Here is a 24106-nt window from a genome sequence, read left to right on the forward strand (position 1 = left end):
TTTATATAGCAAACTCCAGGCCAACCGGGACTGCATAACAAGACCATGTCTCAAAAATCCAAAGTAAATAAATAATCTATAGCAATTTAATTCACTATTAAAATTGATGACCCACAGGCATATATCTATGTATGATTAAATAGGGTTGTTTTCAATATAAATGCCTTAAGTAATACAGAAACTATATGTTTTTCTTGTGTTAAAATACCTCCTTAATTTTTAGATATTCATATTCTGTTCTATAAAATTAATTTAGACAGAAATTGAGCAACTATATGAAACTCTGTCCTTTTATTACTGTATATTTCTCACCGGTCTCTCAAGTAAGAAGTTAGAGGTAACCTTAAAGTGATGGTTAATAGTGCATGCCTCAGCCTTTCTTAGTTTTTGAAGAATTGTAGTTGGTTGTACACTAAGGTAAAGTGAGGAGGCTGTTTGTGGTCAGAGACTCTTGTCCTAGAACACTACTTCAAACCCTGTTTTGTAATTTGCAGAGCTGGCAGAAAGATTTAAACATTCCTATACTTAATCTTCAACCCACTGGTTTAAAAGTTCAAAGTGTGCTGTAGTTAGAGCATCACATTTATAAACTCTGATATTCAATCTAAATCATATAGCCAAACATCTTAAAATATTTAAGGGTTACCTTACCTGTATCAAGAAAGAAAACACCGTTATCTCTAGACATGTCTCCTGCCAAATGAATTACCTTTTTTATTTAATGTTAGTTCTAATACTTGCTGAAACTATGCAGATTTCAATATTCACTCTGACCCCACTAAAACATAATATTCACTTAAACATTGTTCTTTAAAACATAAGTAGTTCTTAACATATCATGCTATTACTCATCTGTTGAGATTCTAGAATTATATACTTTTCTGATATTAAAAGACCTTAAAACAAACAAGAGGTCTTAGAAAACAACAACTTAGATGTAATTTGCATTTTTTCTAAGCTGGAAATAGAATCCAATGTTTCTGGTTTCTAGACCATTTCTTTCTACCTGTGATACCTAAAAATGTTAGTGTGAGTGCAACTTCTGAAATATGCCTTTTAAATTCGCATGCAGTGCTCTCACAGCTGTAAGAAGTAATCCTAACCATTTTCACTTGTAAGCTGTTAATGTTTTAATACATTAATAGTGAGATCTATTTTATTCACTGTACATCATATTCCCTAAAAAATCTGAGTTTATTTAAGTGTTCAAAATAATGTGAATACAAGTAGAAAACCATCAATTGTCGTAAAGTTTACTTTAAAATGTTTCATTATTATAAACTGATTATATTCTAGTGTAAATAGATTAAATGTTCTAGTTTATGCTAGGATTTAAAAATACTGGTACTGGCTTCTTGGTCCACTGTCATCCCTGTTGTTAACATTCCTACAGACATCAGGAAAGGAAAGATAAATTATTCTTGTTGCGCCATCTAGTGAAACCTAGGTGCTTTAATTTACCACTAACTATAACTTGCAGAACTGTTGCCTTCTATGACTTTTACGAATAAAAACACTCAGACAAAATCTAAAGATGTAAGCCCACTAATAATGGGTTATTCATCAAGTTTTGACATAAAAATTTTTCAACACTAAAATATTATTAGTAAAGCTATAAAAACTTCTATTCACTTACTATCCAAAGACATTGCTTTAAACAAAAGGCAATCATGTATGAAGTTTTAATATTATGCTCTTCCAGCTGCATATCTAAAATTTTATAAGATAATGACATATGCATTCTTGGAAGTCATTTAAGATAGTTTCAAGAGATGGTTTAAAATCAGACTGAAAATGTCAAACAAAGTATTTTAAATATCTCAAATTAATTTATTAAGGTTTTTATTATTAAAATACTCCATTGTTTTTACTTGGCAAACATGTCTTTTATCATGAATCAAGAATATTTGCAAAATAATTTGTGCTACATAAAAGTACTTAAAATGGTACTGTTATAGAAATACAAAAATCAACTGACTTATAGTTTGAAATAAAACTTTAAGTGTCTATATTTTAACTTGTATTTCATGTGTTGAAGTGAAAACTCTGTCGTGTTTTTAATGCCATGTAAGCATTCAGCTGCTGAACTCATAACTCTTCATTTTTAGTAATATTAAGTAATTTTTAGTGATAGTTTAGTAATTTTAAGTTCTATAGTCATACTTTCAAAATGCTAGTACAGGATAAAACAAGAACATTATTGCTAGTTTCGTTGTATAATGATATAATAATGAGTACCTACTACTTTAAAGGGGGGAATTCATGAGTGGTTTAAGCCCTTAGTTCCAGCAACATGGAAAACTGAGACAGAAGAGCTACTTTTTTGTTTGTTTGTTTGCTTTTTAAGACAGGCTTTCTCTGTGTAGCCCTGGCTGTCCTGGAACTCACTCTGAGGACCATGCTGGCCTCAAACTCAGAAATCCACCTGCCTCTGCCTCCCAAGTGCTGGCATTAAATGTGTGTGCCACCTCTGCCTCCCAAGTGCTGGCATTAAATGTGTGTGCCACCTCTGCTGGGCCTGACAGAAGGACTACTTGAGCCTAGGATTTTGAGGATAGCTTAGATAATATATAGAATCCACACACACCCGAAATAATCAGAGAAAATTCCATACTTAACTAAATAGGACTTAGGTAAATCTAACTGTAATTCTGAATTTTTTGCTTTGATATCACATTATTGTGAAAGTTTGCAGTTTGCTGATCTTAAATATGTGACACAAATGGTGATTTCTAAAGTATATATGTACCTCTAGGTTTCAATATTGAATCACAACTCTAAGTGAAACTTGTAAATGTATTTATGTGTATGGAGACATATGTAAACATAGATCAAATTGATGTATTCTTGTGATTGAAAGTTCAATGAAGTTATACCAGCTAATATGGTCTAATATGTATGACTAGAATAGAGTATATGATCAGTGTGATTTTCCAAGATCTTGTGTCTCAGAATATCCTTTTTGTCATAAGATTATGAAATCAAAATTTAAGTACCATAAGTAGAATAGAATATTTCACATATTATCATTCTTCAGAGCCATCTGTTTACTTCAATAAATGTTTTTAATTAATTTATTTATTTCATGTATATGAGTACACTGTCACTATCTTCAAACACACCAGAAGAGGGCATCAGATCGCATTACAGATGGTTGTAAGCCACCATGTGGTTGCTGGGAATTGTACTCAGGACCTCCAGGAGAACAACTAGTGCTCTTAACCTCTGAGCCATCTCTCCAGCCTTCACTAAATGTTTATTGAAGAGCAAATGAACCAAGTATGATACTATACTAAAATAAGGAAGCTATCTGGTCTCAAGAAGTTGTTGGTATACTAAGAATAAAAACGTGTTCAGTTGATATTAGAGAAATAAGTACAGTGATCTGAGACCTAATGCTGTAGTTTCTATTGCTGTAGATGGTTGATAAAAGCATTTAGCAGGTTATAACACATCTTAACCACAATACTACAGAGTATTATTACCATATGTATAGTAACAATGAATACAGAACTAAATGTGCAGTTTTTACCACACATAGGCAGAAACTACAAAAAAGTGTGTGTACCATAAAATAAAAAAGATTTTGCACAATGCTGCACACATCTAAACACACCCAGAAACACACACCAATTATATTAGCCTTAAGCCTTTCGGTAATTTATAGTAAGGCTTTTTTCTATTCTATGTTATTTCCTAGAAATATCAGAAAAATCACATTATATTCACATTATATATACATTGCTCTCTAAAGTAAACAAAACAATTTATTTCAAGGAAAAGTCAGTACTAAAAAAGCATGTCACAGGGTTTTAAAATGTTTAGACTATAGTGTAAATAGTACAAGAGACATGTACTTTTATATGAATAATTACTATATCTAAGTGTTAACATCTATAAAATATGTAGATAATATAAATTTATTTAAGCATGATGCTTACCTACAAAATTGCATTACACTTACTATGGGCTGGGTTTTGTTCTGAGTACATAACACATACTATCTTATTTAATTTATACAGCAACCCTGATGTTTAAAGTGAATTTATAATATGTTCAGATAATTATGAGTGAATAAGGAAGATACTGGTATGCACTCACTGATAAGCGGATATTAGCCCAAAACCTTAGAATATCCAAGATACTATTTGCAGAACACATGAAACTCAAGAAGAAGGAAGACCAAAGTGTGGATACTTCGTTCTTTCTTAGAATGGGGAGCAAAATACCCATGGAAGGAGTTACAGAGACAAAGATTGGAGCTGAAACAAAAGGATGGACCATCTAGAGACTGCCACACCCGCGGATCCATCCCATATACAACCACCAAACTCAGACACTATTGCATATACCAGAAAGATTTTGCTGACAGGACCCTGACATAGCTTTCTCTTGTGAGGCTATGCCAGTGCCTGGCAAATACAGAAATGCTCACAGTCATCTATTGGATGGAACACAGGGCCCCCAATAAAGGAGCTAGAGAAAGTACCCAAGGAGCTAAAGGGGTCTACAACCCTATAGGAGGATCAACAATATGAACTAATCAGTACCCCCAGAACTGTGTCTCTAGTTGCATATGCAGCAGAGGATGGTCTAATCAGCCTAATCGGCCTAATCAGTGGGAGGAGAGGCGCTTGGTATTGCAAAGATCATATGCCCCAGTACAGGGGAATGCCAGGGCCAGGAAGCGGGAGTGGGTGGGTTGGGGAGCAGGGCAGGGGGAGGGTAGAGGGGGTTTGGGGATAGCATTTTAAATGTAAATGAAGAAAATATCTAAAAAAAAAGATACTGGTGACTCATCTAACAGCTATTAATAAGAAAAGCCAGTATTAGATGTACACCACCAGCTTTCAGAATCTCAATAGCCTAATAATGATCATTTAATTAATAAATAATAAAATGATCATTAGAAGTCTTATTCTAAAAAGTATCTTTTGTGTGTTTGTTTGTCTGTCTCTGTCTGATTCTCATTCTCTCTCTCTCTCTCTCTCTCTCTCTCTCTCTCTCTCTCTCTCTCTCTCTCTCTCTCTCTCTCCTCTCTCTCTCTGCTTGTATCCCTGTGTATCTATCCATCTATCCATGTCTTTCTTTGTCTGAAAACCTTGAGGTAGCTATCCAATACAAATATCACCCTACCAGATTTCTAGGGAAATGTGTAATAGGTTACCAGAAACTAGTATAAATATCTATTGCTTTGTTATTTGGAAGCTATAAATTCTTTCAGCTATTATAGTTTATTTTCTCACCAGTATCTCTTCTTTTGAACACTGAAATTCCTCATGGCATTCAGCTAAGTTCTGAAGACTTCCTAGTTTGTCTGTGGACCTCCAAACCAAGAACCAAATTCAATAGGTCAGTACCTCCTTGTATCAAAAGATCAATTATGAAGCACCTAGAATATTTCAATTATAAGAATATATTCTCTAGGTTCTGTTGTGGCCCAGATAATGGTAATTTTTTCCCCATCCCAGAAAGTAGTTTTGATGTACCAAGACTTTTGTTTCTTAATAAAGGAAATAAAATCTCTTAAAAAATAAAAAATAAAAATAAAAAATGATGAGGTGGACATTCACTTTACCCGTGTATGTTTTGAGAGTACATAAGAAAATATGTTAAGTAACTAAAATGTGATTTGATGAGATTCAAATCAGAAATGCTATAACAACAACAGATTCTGCCATGAAGTCAGTCATAAATATGACATCTGATTAGGGAGCAAAGTCTCCTAAGCTTAGGCTACAGAAAGGTACAGAATTGTGACAGAGTGTAGTGTGTTTACTAGATTAGAGTACATTTTTGTGCATTCAAAGTTTAAATGGTATGGAATTGAGGAATAGAAGACTGGAATACGTTGACTGGAAGCACCCAGTGAAGTATCTCATAAGTCATGGAAAGAAAATGAGGGGTTTTTTTTCTTTTTTTTTTTAATTTGTAATATTACATTTTATTTCTAATTTTTTATAAAATTTGTATTAGATATTTTCTTTATTTACTTTTCAAATGTTATCCCCTTTCCTCATTTCCCTTCTAACCCCCCCCTACTCCACCCCACCCTCTTCCCCTGCTCACTAACCCATCCACTCCCACTTCCCTGTCCTGGCATTCCCCTACACTGGGGCATTGAGCCTTCATAGGACCAGAAGCCTCTCCTCCCATTGATATCCCACAAGGCCATCCTCTGCTACATATGCAGCTGGAGCCATGAGTCCCTCCATGTGTACTCTTTGGTTGATGGTTTAGTCCCTGGGTGCTCTGGGGGTACTTGTTGGTTCATATTGTGTTCTTCCTATGGAGCTGCAAACCCCTTTAGCTCCTTGGGTTCTTTCTCTAGCTCCTCCATTGGGGACCCTGTGCTCAGTACAGTGGATGCCCGTGAGCATCACTTCTGTATTTGTCAGGCACTGGCAGAGCCTCTCAGGAGAGAGCTTTATCAGGCTCCTGTCAGGAAGCACTTTTTGGAATCCACAGTAGTGTTTGAGTTTGGTAACTGTATATGGGATGGATCCTCAGGTGGGGCAGTCTCTGGATGTCCTTTCCTTCAGTCTCTGCTCCACACTTTGTCTCTGTAACTCCTCCCATGGGTATTTTGTTCCCCCTTCTAAGAAGGACCGAAGTATCCACAGTTTGGTGTTCCTTCTTCTTGAGCTTCATGTGGTCTGTGAATTGTATCTTGGGTACTCCAAACTTCCGGGCTAATATCTACTTATCAGTGAGTGCATATCATGTGTGTTCTTTTGTGACTGGGTTACCTCACTCAGGATGATATTTTCTAGTTCCATCCATTTGCCTAAGAATTTCATGAAGTCATTGTTTATAATAGCTGAGTAGTACTCCATTGTGTAAATGTACCACATTTTCTGTATCCATTCCTCTGTTGAAGGACATCTGGGTTTTCTGACCATGGTGAGAGAAAACTTTAATGGAATGGTAGTGGGCCTACAAGGCAAATGTAAAACTGTCCCCAGTTTTACCTTTGAGAAAAACCGTCTAAATAAACCAAGGAGGATGAATTGGTACCAGCGCTGCACCTTCCTCTTCCAGTGAATATTATGCTAGGGTGGCTCAGTAGCGGAAAGCACACCGAGCAGGCCCTGACTTTGATCTCCAACAACATCCCCTCTGAAACGTCAGCCATTAGAGCTTTAGTCATTAGGTCAATAAGGCTTTGTGCTCATCTAAGTCTGGGTTGGTAAGTGTCCTCTTGACTTCGTGGCAGATTCATCAAATCCCATGCATGTCATGAACCTGTGCTGTGTGCTGTTGTTAAAGGGATGAGTGAAGACCAAATCTACTAAAACTAGTTTGAAATTTAATATTGTCTTGGTGGGATAAAAACAAAAAATTCTTACCATGCCCTTGTGATAGTCTTTTGTATTTGTTCTTTCTCTTAACACATTGTGGGAGGAGAGAAGTTGTGTTATTCACAGTTTCAGTTGGGATATCTCACACTTCACATTTGCTTAATAAGATATGTTTAACTGGCAAAGAACATGGCTTTTTAAATTCTAATTTTTAATCTCCTTTACCACAATGACCCAATCTTTTGCTTTAAAAAACAACAACAAAAACTTGCCAAGGACTGGAGATGGCGAAGTGATTAAGAACACTTTTGCTCCTGCAGAGAGTCCTGATTTGGTTTCCAGCACATATGTACATGATGGCTACCATTAATCTGTAACCCTAGATCCAGGGGATTCAGTGCTCTCTTCTGATCTCTGTGAACACCAGGCACACACATGGTACATAGACATACAGGCAGGCAATGTACTCATATCCATAAAACAAAATTAATGTAAAAACTACTTTCCATTTGCAGATCATTTTAATTTGGTTTATTCCAATTAAGTATTAACTCCCTTCTTCAGTACTTACTGGCTGCATATGAATTATGTCTAATTCTTAGAATTCTTCATAATACAAGTTAGTCTTCTATTATGCCATACCAACCAACTCATACATTAGGCTCTCATTTATCTACCAATAGCTAGTTGGCCTAGAGAAGTCATCCAACATTAAGAGCTAAATAGTTTGGTCTGGTCAATCCTTATGAAAAATATGCTGGAATAAGAGGATCTGCTAAGCCAGACACCATTTAACACAACTCAGATTTAGAGACAACCCTTCATTCAACAGTATTCTCACCAGCTCATATAATGCTTCTTGGGGTATAAAACCTCAGCCAGCCATCATCCTGAGTGAGGTAACACAATCACAAAGAAACTCACATGATATGTACTCACTGATAAGTGGATATTAGCCCAGAAACTTAGTATACCCGAGATATAAGATACAATTTGCAAAACACATGAAACTCAAGAAGAACGAAGACCAAAGTGTGGACACTTTGCCCCTTCTTAGAATTGGAAACAATCACCCATGGAAGGAGTTACAGAGACAAAGTTTGGAGCTGAGACAAAAGAATGGACCATCTAGAGACTGCCATATCCAGAGATCCACCCCATAATCAGCCTCCAAACGCTGACACCATTGCATACACTAGCAAGATTGTGTTAATAGGACCCAGATATAGCAGTCTCTAGTGAGATTACGCTGGGGCCTAGCAAACACATAAGTGGATGCTCACAGTCACCTATTGGATGGATCACAGAGCCCCCAATGGAGGAGCTAGAGAAAGTTCCCAAGGAGCTAAAGGGATCTGCAACCCTGTAGGTGCAACAACATTATGAACTAACCAGTACCCTGGAGCTCTTGACTCTAGCTGCATATGTATCAAAAGATGGCCTAGTCGGCCATCACTGGAAAGAGAGGCCCATTGGACTTGCAAACTTTATATGCCCCAGTACAGGGGAACGCCAGGGCCAAAAAGTGGGAATAGGTGGGTAGAGGAGTGGAGTGGGGGGAGGGTATGGGGGACTTTTGGGATAGCATTGGAAATGTAATTGAGGAAAATATGTAATAAAAATATTTTTAAAAAAAACTCAGCCAGCAATATTACCAGGACCTGGGAACTAGGTTAAAATACAAACTTTTAGAATACAGCAATAAAATAGAATAATTATAACTTATATGTATCTGATAATATCGCCTTAAAGTAGATAGAGTAAATATTGTTGAACTGCTAACAGCCTCTGAATCCTGCCACTCAAATGGGAGGCATAATAAAGCAACAACCAATTAATAACCTTGCTCCTATGAACACTACAGAATAAGTCAAGACTGAGGAACACACATTGTTTTCCAATACATATTGGCCATTGGCAAAAAATTAATAAAATTGGTAAAAAATTAATGTTAGAAATGTAGCTCCATGGTAGACATTTTATCAAGCTTGCACAAAGCCCCTAGATTCTTTCTTTTTTAATTCTCTCACATATTACATCCCAATGGTGGTTCCCCTCCCTGCTCTTCTCTCAGCCCCCACCCCACCCCCGACTCCTATCTCCCCCAGATCTACTCTTCCATTTTCATTCAGAAAAAGGCAGGCCTCCCAGGCATATCAACCAAATATGGCATATCAAATTATATTAAGACTGGTCACTGTCCCTCATATTAAGGCTGGAAGTGACAACCCAGTAGGAAGGGAAAGGGTCCTAAAAGCAAGCAAAAGTGTCAGAGGCAGCCCCCTCCCACTGGTAGGAGCCCCATAAGAAAACTAAGCTACACAACCATAATATTGTGCAGAGGACCTAGGTCAAACCCATGCAGGTTCCTTGATAAAACAGTTCAGTCTCTGTGAGCTCCTTTGAGCCCAGATTAATTGATTTTGTGGTTTTCTTGTGGTGACCTTGACCCCCCTGGCTCCTAGAATCCTTCCTCCCCCTCTTCTGCAGGCTTCCACAAGTTCCACCTACTGTTTGGCTGTGAGTCTCTGCATCTATTTCTCTCCATTGCTGGATGAGGCCTCTCTGACAGAGTATACTACTAGGCCCCAGTATACAAATATAACAATGTGTCATTGGGAATCACTTCAGTGAGGTTGGGTTTTTTTGTTTGTTTATTTTTATTGCTGGTCCTACTTGGTTCTATCCTAATTCTCTGTGCTGTCCTGCCTCTGGCTCCAGGCCTTCCAGGCAGTGTTAGGGGTGGGCTCCCTCTTCAGGCATAGGTCTCAAGATGGACCAGTCGTCATTGGTTAAGCCCCTGGATTCTATCCCCAGCACTACAAGGAAAACAAAAATTAATTTTAACCTGGGATTAGCTAATAATCCAGATCCTAATACATCAGAATTACTGTGTGTACTACATCCTTTCATCAGAATAAATTAAATTGGACTTCAGTAAAAAACATCAGATAGGGTTTTTTATTTTAAACAAATTTAACCCATTCTTCTAAGTAGCTCTTGAGTTTACAGACTATACAAATCCTACTGAGATTAATTGTATTTTAAATTCTGTATTTATAAATAAATTTAATAGAAGTGAGCTACAGTGGCACCAGTTTGTGGTCCCATGAACTTGGGAAGCTGAGGTAGGCAGTCCAGTTTAACCTCAGAGTTCAAGGAGCACCTGCGTAACAAAGATTCTTGTCTCCAATTAGTTAATTGATTAACTCAAAGTAAAGAGAAAAGAATAACCTTATCTTCTTTGGGCAGGGTTCTGTGCCTGAACAAGATCTCCATATGATGCTCAAACATGCTGAAATTGGATATCTGTGCCCTAAATATTAGACAACAAAATAACACTCACTTAAAATTTCAACCAAGAAACTAAAGGTTGTAAAAAAAAAAATAGACTGATTAATACTGAACTAAAAAAAGCAAAAATGGTATCCCTTAATACAGAATTGATGGCTTGTGCTTCTAGTTAGGGAGGACATTCTCACTGTGACAGTCAGAGAAAGCAGTTACCACTGCAGTCTTCATTTATAATTTCTCGATCCTATTGTTATATAATGATTTTATAAAGTAATATCCTTGTTTAAACTCAATAACAGCATTGAAATTAAAGAGAAACTTTGAAAGAGTAATCTTTCCATTTCCTAATTAGTGGAATTTCTTCTGTTTCTTATATATTACATATCTTATATATGATATGTAGATTTAAATATCTTTTTATCATTAAAACAACTTAATGGATGCTAAAAGCCTATATGCTTTTATCTGTACTGTTTTTTTAATGAAGTACATTGACTTGCTGGCAAAAAAGTTGCCTATAATACAGATGCTTTTAAATTTTCTTATTTATGTATTGCCAACTGAAGAATGTTGTAGGTTAATTCTGTCCATGATCTACAACTTATTTGTATTCAGTCCTGTTTGGTACTGAATTAAATTGCATAGATTATGACCGATTTTTAAAGGATACCAAACTTTCTTTCCTTTTATGTATTACCATAAATGGCCACAGCTGAAGTTAATTCACCTATCGTGTGAAAGAATGAGGCATGCCTTCTCAAAATAAGCTACCTAAGATTGGGTGCTGCTCTGCTTTACTGTTCACCTTTGAGATTTAGCAAACTCAATTCCCATTGTGTGTCTTGTTCCTACACCTACAGGAATGAGACTCTCAGGTCATTCCAAAACCAACTCACACCTCCAGGGTACTAGTTTCTGTTCTGTAACAAGATTGTATTCTTGTTTGTTTGTTTGTTTGTTTGTCTGTTTTGTACTGCTCTTGATTAGTGATAGAATCAAGATACAATTCCTCTATCAAAGTGTGTGAGGTATAAAATATAGTACGTTAAAACATACATTTAATAGGATTATATCAGAGCAGCCCAGAGTTCAGTTGGGGAAAATTTGTGGTCTCAGCAGTGGAGATCTGTAGTTTATCAGAAGTGTTAGACTTTTTAGAATGTATGTGTGTGTTACAGCACTGAAATTCAGCTCTTGCTCTCAAGTTATGGCAACAAAATTCATGGCATTCTCTTAAATACTGAACATTTTATATTTCTATAAAAAATGTAGTCATCTTTAAGATATTAATTAATTCATTATTAGCATGTCATTTCACCACAGGTTATTTCCTTTTATATTTATATTTTTATTCCATTTATCATGATTATAATTAAGTTTTAACAAAACCAATCAAATTAGGTTTGTTGTTTCCTTGAAGTTTTTTAAAGATGCTATGATAAAAATTTTAGCAGACATACTTATGATGACTGATAAGTAGAAAGCCTTAAGCAAATCATTACCCACTCTGAAATTGTTGAGAATTATACAAAAATCACTATATCTGAAAGTATTCAGGACTGATTGGCACCTAGTAAGCCTGCCTACTTTTTTGTTTCCTTTTAGGTATTAGAATGATGAAAACTAATTATATAAAGTTATATGATTTTTTTAAAGAAACATTTTGGTGATAGGAAAAAATAAATTATAGGAGAATACATACTGCATAACTGTTGATGTACTTGGCTGGCATGATGGCTCAGCGGGTAAAGCATTTAGTATATATACACCCTGATGACCTAAGAGCTGTGCCAGAACCCACTAAAAGTAGGGGAGAATAAGTTCAAAGTTGTCCTCTGGCCACGTGTGCTGTCATGACATAGACATACACTGGTCATTCACATAAAGAAAAACACTTCAAATATTTTAGAATGTATTTAAATTTTTTATCTCATTCTTGATTTCTGAAGTACATATATTGATCGCTGTTTCTGAGCTTTATTCCCCATTTTAAAATGAGAGCTTACCTTCAGTTTTTAAGTGTGTGCTTATATTGTGCTTGCAGTTATAAAAATAATAAGCATTACAAATCATTTCTTAGGATCTAGGATAAGATGTCTTTCAAAGGTAGTAACCCATAGCTCCAATTTCTGTTTCCTGAAAAGCCAAAACACTTTTCTTGAATTGGGGTTCTGATGGTGTCTGGCTGCCTCCAGAGTAACAGAAAAGCGAAATCCATAAAGCAAAGGAACACAGAACAATGAAGTTATTCTTACTTTCCACATCAGCCTTTGTTTTAAAAAAATATCTAAAGCTGCTTTCCCGGAGTGAGTATCACAGTTGTGTATCCACACTGTACTGCTGAGGCGTTTCTAATTTCTTAACTTGTCTTCAATTATAGTCGATGGAAGTCACGGTGCCTAAACAGGTTTTCATTTTCCATTACAGGAGCTTTGTCACAAGGATGGGAAAGGTGGCACATAATTGGTCAGACGCTTTAGGACATTACGTACTTGAAAAAAATAAAACTGAAATTATCAACTGTCACTGAATATCTTAAGTAGTAACTGGTTTGCTTTTAGTCCATCCTTAAGACTGAAATACTTGGGGATTCTAGCAGAAGAGTTAGGGAAAGAAACCCCACCCAGAACAGCAGAGCAGATACTCAGCACTCCTGCGGGTTCCCTCAGATGCACTGGTTGCCTGCTTTTCTAGTATCTGACTACAGAAGAGGGCGTAAAGGAGCTTTATGGTCTTTAAATCCTACTCCAGGTTATAAGAATTAAGAAACAATTAAAAAATATGGCACAGGATAAAATAGTGAAAGAAAGGGTTATTCTTGTCAACATTTTCAAATTATACAACAGGGAATTTCCTCAAACATCTAAAATTAATGAACATTGTTCATACTGTATTCAAACGTTTATATTTCCACATTGGGACTTTTAAAAAGCAGAAAATAATTACAATTCTGTAGTTTATTTTGATCATATCCCCAAATTCACAATTTTTGATATCAAATGTGGTTTTTTACATATTTAGCAAATTCTTTGAGTATTTTCTATACTTGGAAGAAACTGTTCTGCCAACCATAACTGGATGGTCTTTAAACATGCAAAACCAGTAGCTGCGTCCTAGCTAGGGAGTAGACGTAGCTAGGGAGTAGACGTAGCTAGGGAGTAGACTATTTGCAGATGCTTATGAGTTCCTCTGTTGATGCACAGAAACCCTGGCTTATCAGGAAATGGGCAGCTAATATGTCCCACTTCTGCCTTTGCTGTTATGTTTTCCATAAGCAGGTAGCCCACAAACTAGTGTCTGTATTTAGGCATTTGTTTTACTAACGGCCATCAACACTGGAGGTAAGCAAAATAATGTAGCACTTCAGAATCGCACTGAATGGAGTCACTGATCACTTCAGCATTAGACAAGCTCTTGTGTTTTGGAAAATAGGAATTTCTCAAAGTTGAGGACTTTTTCCACTAGACCCAATTGCTCACAGGAGTCAGCTCAATTCCATTAGGAGAAACTGTAGGATGATTTAATAAGCCGTTATCAGTTTGTGAAGGGAATAAGCTTGCACTCAGTTCTTACAAAGGAATCTGCTCCAGGTTTTCTGTGTGACTGTTTAAAGTAAGCTATATGTAGATAACAGCTTCTCCATATCAGTAACATGCGTGAAGTAATTAACTACTGTCTAGTTGTGTTTACCCTCTGCCTCCAGACTAATAGATACGGAGGAAGAATCCTGAAAAGAATATTAAGCTGGAATTTACAGGTTGTGTCTATACCTTGGTCTTTCTGACCTTAAACAAATTCTTTAACTTTCTTGGGCCCATTTGCTCAATAAAATGTGCATAATGATCACTGATGTGGGAAATTATTCAGACTTGGAATTCTCTGGGAATGACAGTTTATGTCTGTCTTTTACATTGATGGTTTAAAATATACAACAGCATCTAAACTGAATAAACATGAGCCATTCATAGTAGGAATTTTCTCAAATGTATTTTGATGACTAATCCAGTTGTGCTGGCTGGTTTTATGTCAGCCTGACACAAGGAATAGTCGTCTGAGAGAAGAGAACCTCAGCTGAGAAAATGCCCCCATAAGATCTGCTGTAGGCGATTTTCTTAATTAGTGCTTGATGGGAGAGTCCGCAGTCTATTTTGAGTGGTGCCATCCCTGGGCTGGTAATCCCACATTCTATGAGTAAGCACTAGGAGCAAGCCATAGGAAGCAATCCAACAAGCAGCACCCTTCCTCCACCTCTGCATCAGCTCCTGCCTCCTGGTTCTTGCCCTGTTTGAGTTCCTGTCCTGACTTCCTTCAATGATGAACTGTAATGTGGAAACGTAAGCCAAATAAACCATTTCCTCACCAACTTGCTTAAGGGTCAGGATGTTTTATTGCGGCAATAGAAACCTTAATTAAGAAACCAGTAAAATGTATACATATGTGAAAGCATGGCATTGGTGATTCTGGGTTATCTGTGGTGTCATGTTTACAAATTGTCCTAATGCATAATCCTATCTTGAAATATTGTTGTACTCTAGGGTCTTGGTCATAAGGTGTTTACATAAAAAAAGAAAAACATTAGGAATTAAAGTGAAGGAAGGAAAGTATATCTTACTAGATGTTTTTATTTATAAATCATTGGAAAATTTGTTACTGAGTTGCAAAACTAATTAGTGCCTCACAAAATTTCTTCAGTACCTTGAGAGTGTATTGTTCTTCACTCTGAGTGGACTCTCGGCCCCATATGTATATCTAAAGGAAGGTGATATATGAGATTACAGGAGGACATGGGACTAGGGAAAGAGGAGCGCTGCCCTCCTCAGCCTCAGTAACCAAGGATGTGTGCTTTCCCCTCGGCTCGTGGTCTCTCTCCATGGATTTGCATATTTACTCATACATTTTGTTTTGTTTAATAATTTGAATCATGCAATTTATTTTATTCCAGAAGGTCTTTCTACATCAATATCTCATTTTTAATTTTCAGTGACCTTGAAGTATTTTATACTACACTATAAATTATTTAGCCCCTTCCAAATTTAGATTGCTCACTTCACTTTCTTTTCTTTGCAAAGAAGAGTGTGCCTTTACCCATTTCCTTAAATGTGTATTCACATTTCTATAGAACAACATTTTCTAGAAGACTTGCTATATGAATGCTATGTGTATTTTCAGTTTTGCCCCATTAGACAGACCCTCTAAAACCTATGGCACCAGTTTACAACCTGTGTCAGCCAAGGAGAGATTGTATTTGCTCTATCATTCTATATTTGAGTCTTTTTACTTTTTAAATATGTGTTGTATGTGTGTGAGTGTTTGCCTGTACACATGTATGTGCCCCTCTCGTGTGCGGGTGCATGCAGAGGAGGATGGGGGTCGCTTGGGACTGGAGTTGCATTTTTCTGCTGCTGTTTGCTGTTGGGAACCAAGCCTCACTCAGTCTTCTGATAAAACCACAATTGCTCTAAACCACTGATCAGCTCATCCATCGCTCTTGGTTTTTAATGTGTTAAGAAAATACGTTATTTCAATTACCTTTCATTGTGTATTAGTAATCCCTAGCACACTTTTTAATCCACTTGCTCCTTGACAGCTCCACACAAGTATAATACATTGGTAGCTTCCTCCCAGCACCTCTGCTGTCTCCTCCTACCCTTGGGAACCTCTCCCCGCTGTTTCTCACACTCATGCCTTTTAGGGTTTTTGTTGCTGTTGTTTATTTTGGGTTTCATTGTTGGTTGGTTGTTGTGATCCACTGTGTTTAGCCTCAGCAAACCCTATGACCATACATATAAAACATCCATTGAAGCACTGAGCTCATTACCAAGGTAGCCAAGCACGTGCGTTAGTCAGTATTTTGTCTATTTGTGTTTCTTGAGCGTATGAGTCTTAACATAAGAGCTGTCTAGCTTGAGACCATTTCAAGTAGAACTTTATTTTTCTAAGTTTTTCAGGTTCTCTTTCTCTGGTTTCTCAAAATTATTGGTCTTCTCTAGATTTTTCCAGCATAGGTCTCAATAGTGTGTTTATATCGTCTCTGCTCTGTGTGTTGTTTAAAATATGAATTTGAGTCTTTACGTCACTTGACTTATTCTTTTGTGTGTTTCCCCCTTTGTTCAGACTTTCTAAAGACAACATTTTCTTGATTCTTTGAATAATTTCTCTTGGTTTTGTTGACTATATTTTTTAGAATACCTTTCTGTTTATAATTTCTAATTCTTATCATTTGTAATTCACTCACCCATTTAATTTAAATTGATATGGTTTCTAACAGGTGATCATCTTTTTGCTAAAAGCTTATTTGAGATGACTAAACCCTGAATTTGAATGGGTAACTGAGAGGGTCAGCGTTGCAGAGTCAGTCAGTTTCAGTGTTATAATTTCCCACTTTATTTCAAAATTCTCAGACAACAGAAGCTCTGTGCTTTCTGTTTGAGTAATTTGAGGACATTGGCCAGAGCGCAGCCTAGCTTTTTCCTTCTGTGTAGACAGCCCTCTTCTCACAGGCATTCTCAGTTTTTCAGATATTGCTTTGTGATCTAGATACTTCATAATTTTATAACGACTTGTTAAAATAAATCTAGTTTTCATCTTCCTTCTTTCATAAGCTGACCATTCTTTGTGGCCTTCAAATGTTCTAGAGAAGCTAACAGTCTTTTCTTATCCTGTTTTCTTAGGAAGAATTCCTCTAAGGTACTAAACACAAAGGTGTTTCTTCTGGGCTTCTGACACCATGGCCTTGAAAAGTACATTTAGTGATTTTGTGCTCAGCTAGTCACCTGTAAAATGACTATGACGATGGCAAACATCTCACCGAGCTGTTTTGATAATTAAGTGAAACATGCAGATACATAAGCACAGAGGCACACAGTAACTTAATAAGCATTGGCTTCAATCGCGATGATAACCGTGTCTATTATGTACCTCAGCTCTGCTCTTTCCATTCCAGTCAGTGACCTGTGCACAGGTGAGATCTGCTGCACCCACCGAGTCTTCAGCTGTGCTCTTTCACTTGAGTTGACACATGAAGCTTTGTCTTCATGATCAAAATTCAGTTTCTAAGGTACAGTCAGCATTGTCTCAGACTCTAAGCATGCTACCTACTAACGATGATTGCAGAGCATCCTGGTTTCTTTAGTAACTGATTACAAGGCTTTGTTATTGTAAAGTATTGTTGCTTATATTGTTCTCTCTGTTTCACAGAACTGATTTTTGTCAAATATGTGGTAATTCTAGGTTGGCTGTTCATCATTCTGTTTCACAGCCCCCATAATCCTGACATTTCACCTCATTATAGCCTGTCTTCATTTTTTCCTGTCAGTGGCAAGATGTGTTGTTGATAAGGACAAACCAGTAGCTTATCATTCCTTTTAAGGGTCAGTAATAGCCAGTGCTTGCCTCACAGGCCCCAGCACCTCTGCACTCACTGTTCTTGCCTGTGGGCAAATACTGGCTGTATCCTTACACACATACAGGGGAGGTACCATTGCTCAGCTGTTCCGGTCATAATTTCCATCTTGACATTTGCCCCAGGCCTGACTAGTGTGATTGCTAGCCACTGACTAAAACCTCCCTACAACTTCTTCAGAGTATTTTGAATATGATCAACTGTGATATCCTCATCATTTTTCTTTGTATCTATTTCCATCTGTTTTCCATTGTGTTTTATTTTAAGAACTCCTCAATATTTCTGGTACATTTCCAGTGGTACAGTATCAAAGATTTAACTACATATGCAAAAGATCTTCTATATGAAGATTATTAGACTCTTGGAATTTTTTTCTCTAAAAATAGCATTATTGTTCTTTATATAAGTATGGTATGAGTTGACATTCCATCAATCTCTTCTAATTCTTGATGTAATTTATTCTTGCCTACAAAGTATATAAAATACTTCTCTAAATCAAACAATTTTAATGATATAAAAAGTCATTCCTAAGGAAACTTTATAACGTCGATAAGAATAAACTCTGGTACTTGCTGTAGACACACATACTGTTAATGAATAAGGCCTCACCCCACCCCGTGTTGCCTCTGCTGTGCTAACGTTGTTCCCTGCCTCCCTAGTAAAATAACCTCACATGACTTCTGTTCAGGAGATTTCTTTTCAAGAGGAGCAGCATATCTACATTGCAATTCAGAGTACTTTTTAATTCATTTGTTGTGGAATCATTCGTTGACACCTACTATCATAAGGAGCTTGGGCTAGCTGCCGTGACAGTGACAGTGTGAAATGGCATGCTGCCAAACAGCATGTTTATGTTTTGTCTGTGTCTCAGTTTGATACAAGTCATGAAGAAAGTACTGCTCCTTGCAGAAATTCAGTAGCACTTATTCGTTTTATTTGGGGTTTGCCTTCTTTCTTAATTCAGCCAGTAGTTGGGAAAAGAAAGTGATGATTACAAAACCATTTTCATTCCTTTTCTGTCCTTGCTTTTCTATCTTTATGACTTTGGCCATGAGATGACATGACAAGAAGTTTCTTGCCAGACAGACTTGAGGGTTGTTGATCAGGGAGGGTTTCACAGAAGAGGGTGGTATTTCAGCTAAAACTTCCAGTTTCAATTTTCTCAGCAAGAATGCAAATGAGTACCCCAGCAAGAACAAAGATATGGTATAATAAAAGACCCAAGAAGGCTAGGTAACAGATCCCTGGTGACTATTAAGACTTAAGAGTTCCCTTAATAGCAGACTCCAAAGGGCTTTAAATGACATGCCAAGGGCTTTGGTTGAGTATTTCTAACAATACTTATATATGGTATGTTTATATTCATCTATATGCACACTTCTTAAAGGGTTCCTCATAGGTATTTTAGTACATAGTACCTTGATTATTTGGAAGCTTTAGAAAAGTATTTGCTCAATAATTATTGAGGTTCTGTGTCTTCTAGAAACTGTACTTCTGGGATATAAAGCAGTGAGTGTATTCCTTTTCCTTGTGGTCATGTGGAAGCTACATGGGGAGGAAGGGGACTAGAAGTGCAGAAATAAAATAGGAACATCAGAACAACAACAACAACAAAAATTGTCTGAATGGGACTATTGAAAATGGAGCGGCGTGAGTGGATTCTCAAGACACTCTCCACAGAGCTAACGATGAGGTACTGTATGTGGATATGAGCTAACGGGAACTAGCACAAAGCTCTAGAGAGTGGATGGTGGGTAGGAAGAGGGATATACTAAGGGAAGAGAACCTGGGAAGCAGCACGAGAAAGATTGTGAGTTCAACCACAATTTCGAAATACCAAGAGTTGATTCTAATGCTCAGGAAAGGGCCCATGGATAGGTATATCCTAAAGGTTTACAGGTAACAATTTGGGCTTTCCATAAAACAGAAATTTACCCAAAAACAGAAATTTAAAAATTAAAACTGAGTGAATGGGAGCAGTTGAAAGATTGTGGAAGCATTAGAGCATTTTGAAAAGGGTGAACAGAATCCATGGCCCCACACCTTGATAGCAATCACCTTAACACTGAGCTATATCCATAGCAAGTTTTACAAAACTAAGAGAGACTATAACTAAGGTAGCCATTAGACTTGGGTGTAAAGGAATTTTTGGGGACCACTGCAAATTTGGATGTGGGGCATCTGTCAGAAACAGAGAAAGCAATAGCAGTGCTTAAAGAAAAATAAGTTCAGTGCAGAGTTTGGGAGATCTAAATATATTTGTAGCTGAGAATAGACAGCATTTGAACCTTAAGAACCAGGATACCCAAAGACTATGAAAAGAATGGGCTTTAAAGCACAAGTGATTGGTTTAGTTTGTGAAACAAAGCAAAAAGGTAGTAAATTTGATTGTTGTAAAAGTCTGAAGGTAAATAGAACTGAGGAAACATTAGGGTATCAGAAATGTTGATAGGCCCTGCCGGGCGTGCTGGCGCACGCCTTTAATCCCAGCACTCAGGAGGCAGAGGCAGGTGGATCTCTGAGTTCGAGGCCAGCCTGGTCTACAGAGTGAGTTCCAGGACAGCCAGGGCTATACAGAGAAACCCTGTCTCAAAAAACCAACAACAACAACAACAACAACAAAAAGAATGTTGATAGATTATTAGAATAGATAGTAAAAAACTATAAGTTGTAAGACCTAATAATAAACACCAACTATGGGTTTGTTGACTGAAAAGATTCTACCTATCTACAAGGATACTTCCTAGTTTTTACATCGTGATGTTTGGGTACATTATATACTATATATAGCATTCATTATATACAGTTTGATAGGGAGACCCTTCACATAAATGGAAAATGGTCAGAAGTATGGGTACCTGTCAAAACAACATAGGTATTTATAAGCATGGATTTGAAATAGTTGCCTTGGAGGTCAGTATCTTAGCCCTTGTGCATCTAGAAATACATATAGACTTTTTAATTTATTTTTACATTAATTAATTAATTTGTTCATTTTACATTTTGATTGTAGCCCCCCTTCCCTCCCAATGCTTCCCTCATTCAGCCCCTACCCCATCTCCCCCTTCTCTCCCAAGTACCAATCCACCCTAGCCCTTCTCTCCCAAGTACCAATCCACCCTAGCCCTTCTCTCTCAAGTACCAATCCACCCTAGCCCATCAAGTCACCGCAGGACTCAGAACATCCTTTCCCACTGAGGCCAAATAAGGCAAGCCAGTTAGGGGAACAGGATCCTCACGTATCAACATAGTCATGGACAGTTCCCATTCCAGTTGTTGGGGGACCCACAAGAAGACCAAACTGCACATCTGCTACATATGTGCAAGGGGCCTAGCTCCAGCCCACGTATGCTCTTTGGTTGGTGGTTCAGTCTCTGGGATCCCCAAGGGACCAGGTTGATTGACTCTGTTGGTCTACTTGTGGATTCCCTATCCCCTCTGGGTCCCTAAGTGAAGAATAAAAGTTTATTTAGCTCATAACTCTGGAAGGTACACGGTCAAAGGACTATGTCTTATGAGGCTTTCTTGCTGGTGGGGACAGTGCAGAGTCTTAAGGCTCTTCAGGACAGACATCAAAGGACAAGAGAGATATATGTAAGAGCCATGTAAACTGGCTTGTTATGGCAGGCTCATTCATGAGGTATTTCATTTTTTTGTGTATCCAGTCAAGAAGACAGCACTCAGTGACTTACATTTTAGAGGCCTTGTGATCTTACTTCTTAAAACTCCACAATGGGAATTGAATGCAGCGTAAATTTTGTAGGGCTCATTCAAGCTGTGGCTTCTAGGTTAAATATTCAGTTAGACCTGAAGGATTGGGGAGCATCAAAGGATTTGAGACTGGGTAGACAATCAAATAAGATAAGAGTAGTTTTTAAGTAATTGGTATGGTTTGTAGTAGATGGTACTTCAATGTCCCAAGAAGATGGTGGCAGCGAATCACAGGAGTAGCTCTTACTACTCCTCAGAGTCAAATTCTGTGACACATTTCATAGTGTTTAGTGTCTGCGTATGTAAAGTGCAATTTCTACCTTTGAACAATACTTTTTTTTCAGTAAGTTAAGTTGTATATGAAGAACTAAAGAAGTTCTGCTTCTTTCCACATTTAAATTATAATAGCATAAACCCATTTAGAAAAAAAAAACATTCCACTATTGAATAAAAGAGGAGTTTATCCTAGTGTTTGTTTTTAAATACTTACTCTCTTTAAGTGAACTCATTCATATTCCTTGTGGACAACATAGTGATTACTGATAAAATTTTTAAATGCTTACTTTTAAGATTTTCCATGTTATTTCAACCAAATTTACAAGATGTTTTATTTACATGCATATACAAATACTTGAGACTCTTGATTGACAGTATGAAGATGAATTACATAAAACATTTAACCACAGCAGAAGAGCCATTTGCAGTTTCTGAAAAACATACAAAACAATATTCCAATGAATTGTCCATGTATAGCGACAAATCAGTAAGAAAGGACAAGCCAGCGTAGTCAAATAGATAAATCAGATTTAGGCCGGCTACTTTATTGAATTTAAATTGTGCCCGGTTGGCCCAAGAGTTATATATAAGCAATCCATCTTACGTTGTTAATGGAGGTTCTTGAAATGCACCTGATGTTTGCATTATTAAATTTCAGTCTAATGAGCTCTGCTAATACATATTGAAGATGGTTGTAAGGAGTAGAATGTGAATCTGAGCGGGATAATTTGAAAGAAACATAAGCCGAGCATTTTACATGACTCAAGGGGTATATCTACAATTACACATATAACCAAAATTGAATTTAAATGGAATTTCTATTATCCTTGTCCTTCTACCAGGGTGAATAAAGTGTAAATGAAGTAAAAGTCTTTAGAGTTACTGCTGGTTTGTTTTTATTATCTAATTTAGTCGATTTTTGCAATGATATAAAATGACATAAAAGTTTTAATGTTTCCTGACTTTAAACACAGTCTAAGTACGTATGAAGGCTTGTAAATAGAAACAGATGTCCACGTAATTAGATATGTCACTTTATAACACCATTGTGTGAGTTTTATACCTTAAGGAAAAGTGTCAGTATTGATGGGGAGAAAAATCAAACTTTGAAGGAAAATTAGTTTTTTATGATATATGAATTTTCCTTAAATTTCTTCTTTAAGCCAGATTTTATAGTCTAAGGATATGTTAATTTTGCTTAGGAAACATATTTGTTGCAACAACTGGAGTGTTTTTATTTTTTAAAATCAGAGTTTCTAGTTGTTATAATCATTATGGTAAAGGCTGATCCAAACTTTAATGCTGGCACAGTCTGATTCTTTTTCTTTTGACGAGGCAATACTTTTTTAACTTAATATTTCATCAGCTCTAATGCTATTAGAGACTTATTTTCGCTTAGTTCACTCATCAGGCAGTAAGACGGCAATAAAGGAGAATCGCTCCTTTGAGACGTTAATGCTTCGGAATAAATGATGTGCTAGAACAGAAATTTAATTAATTTACAGAGTATATTGATAGTCCCTTGTTACTGTGCTGTATATTTTTAATCTTCTTTAACATCTGTAGTAAAGTGTTTGAAAAAAACCTCTGCACTTGAGCAACTAGTAGATAATTAAGTAATAAGGAAGAGGTTCCAGAGAGAAAAAAGATTCTTTTTAGCAAATGCTGTCATAACATGAATAAAGCTCTATTATGATGTGCATGGGAAAAGAGAGCAAAAGTCCACATAATCTGATATTGCCTCACAGAAGCTGCAAACATCTTCTAGTTAACATTTGCATCCTCCACACTTTAAAACAGATATGTTCCACTGGTAAATCAGCTGTCATTTAAGAACCAACTATATTTTTCTAATTCATATGTCATAATTTAACCTTACATTACTAAATTTCATTTTCTTTTTCTACAGAGAATGTGTTGAGCTAAGACATGGGGATTATAAATAACTTAATTCTGGTTATAAATTCTGAATGAAGAATACAAATATGTATTACTAATTCACAGCTGCCATATTGTTTTGACATTTCTTTTGACAACTTCACAGAAGTAAATATTAAATTTCTGTTTTCTTTCCCCACTGTTTACATTTACAAGGTATGCATAAAACAAATACAGAAATTTT

At 36.7% G+C, this 24106-nt stretch overlaps 1 protein-coding gene across 12 annotated transcripts in view; it reads left to right on the forward strand.

Annotated features, from left to right (window-relative positions):
* Window positions 1-24106, forward strand: part of Rsrc1 (arginine/serine-rich coiled-coil 1) — a 377040-nt gene that overhangs the window by 284862 nt on the left and 68072 nt on the right. The gene's annotated exons all lie outside the window — the stretch shown is intronic.

Source organism: Mus musculus, chromosome 3, assembly GCF_000001635.26.
Source record: "Mus musculus strain C57BL/6J chromosome 3, GRCm38.p6 C57BL/6J".
Lineage (NCBI taxonomy): Eukaryota > Metazoa > Chordata > Mammalia > Rodentia > Muridae > Mus > Mus musculus.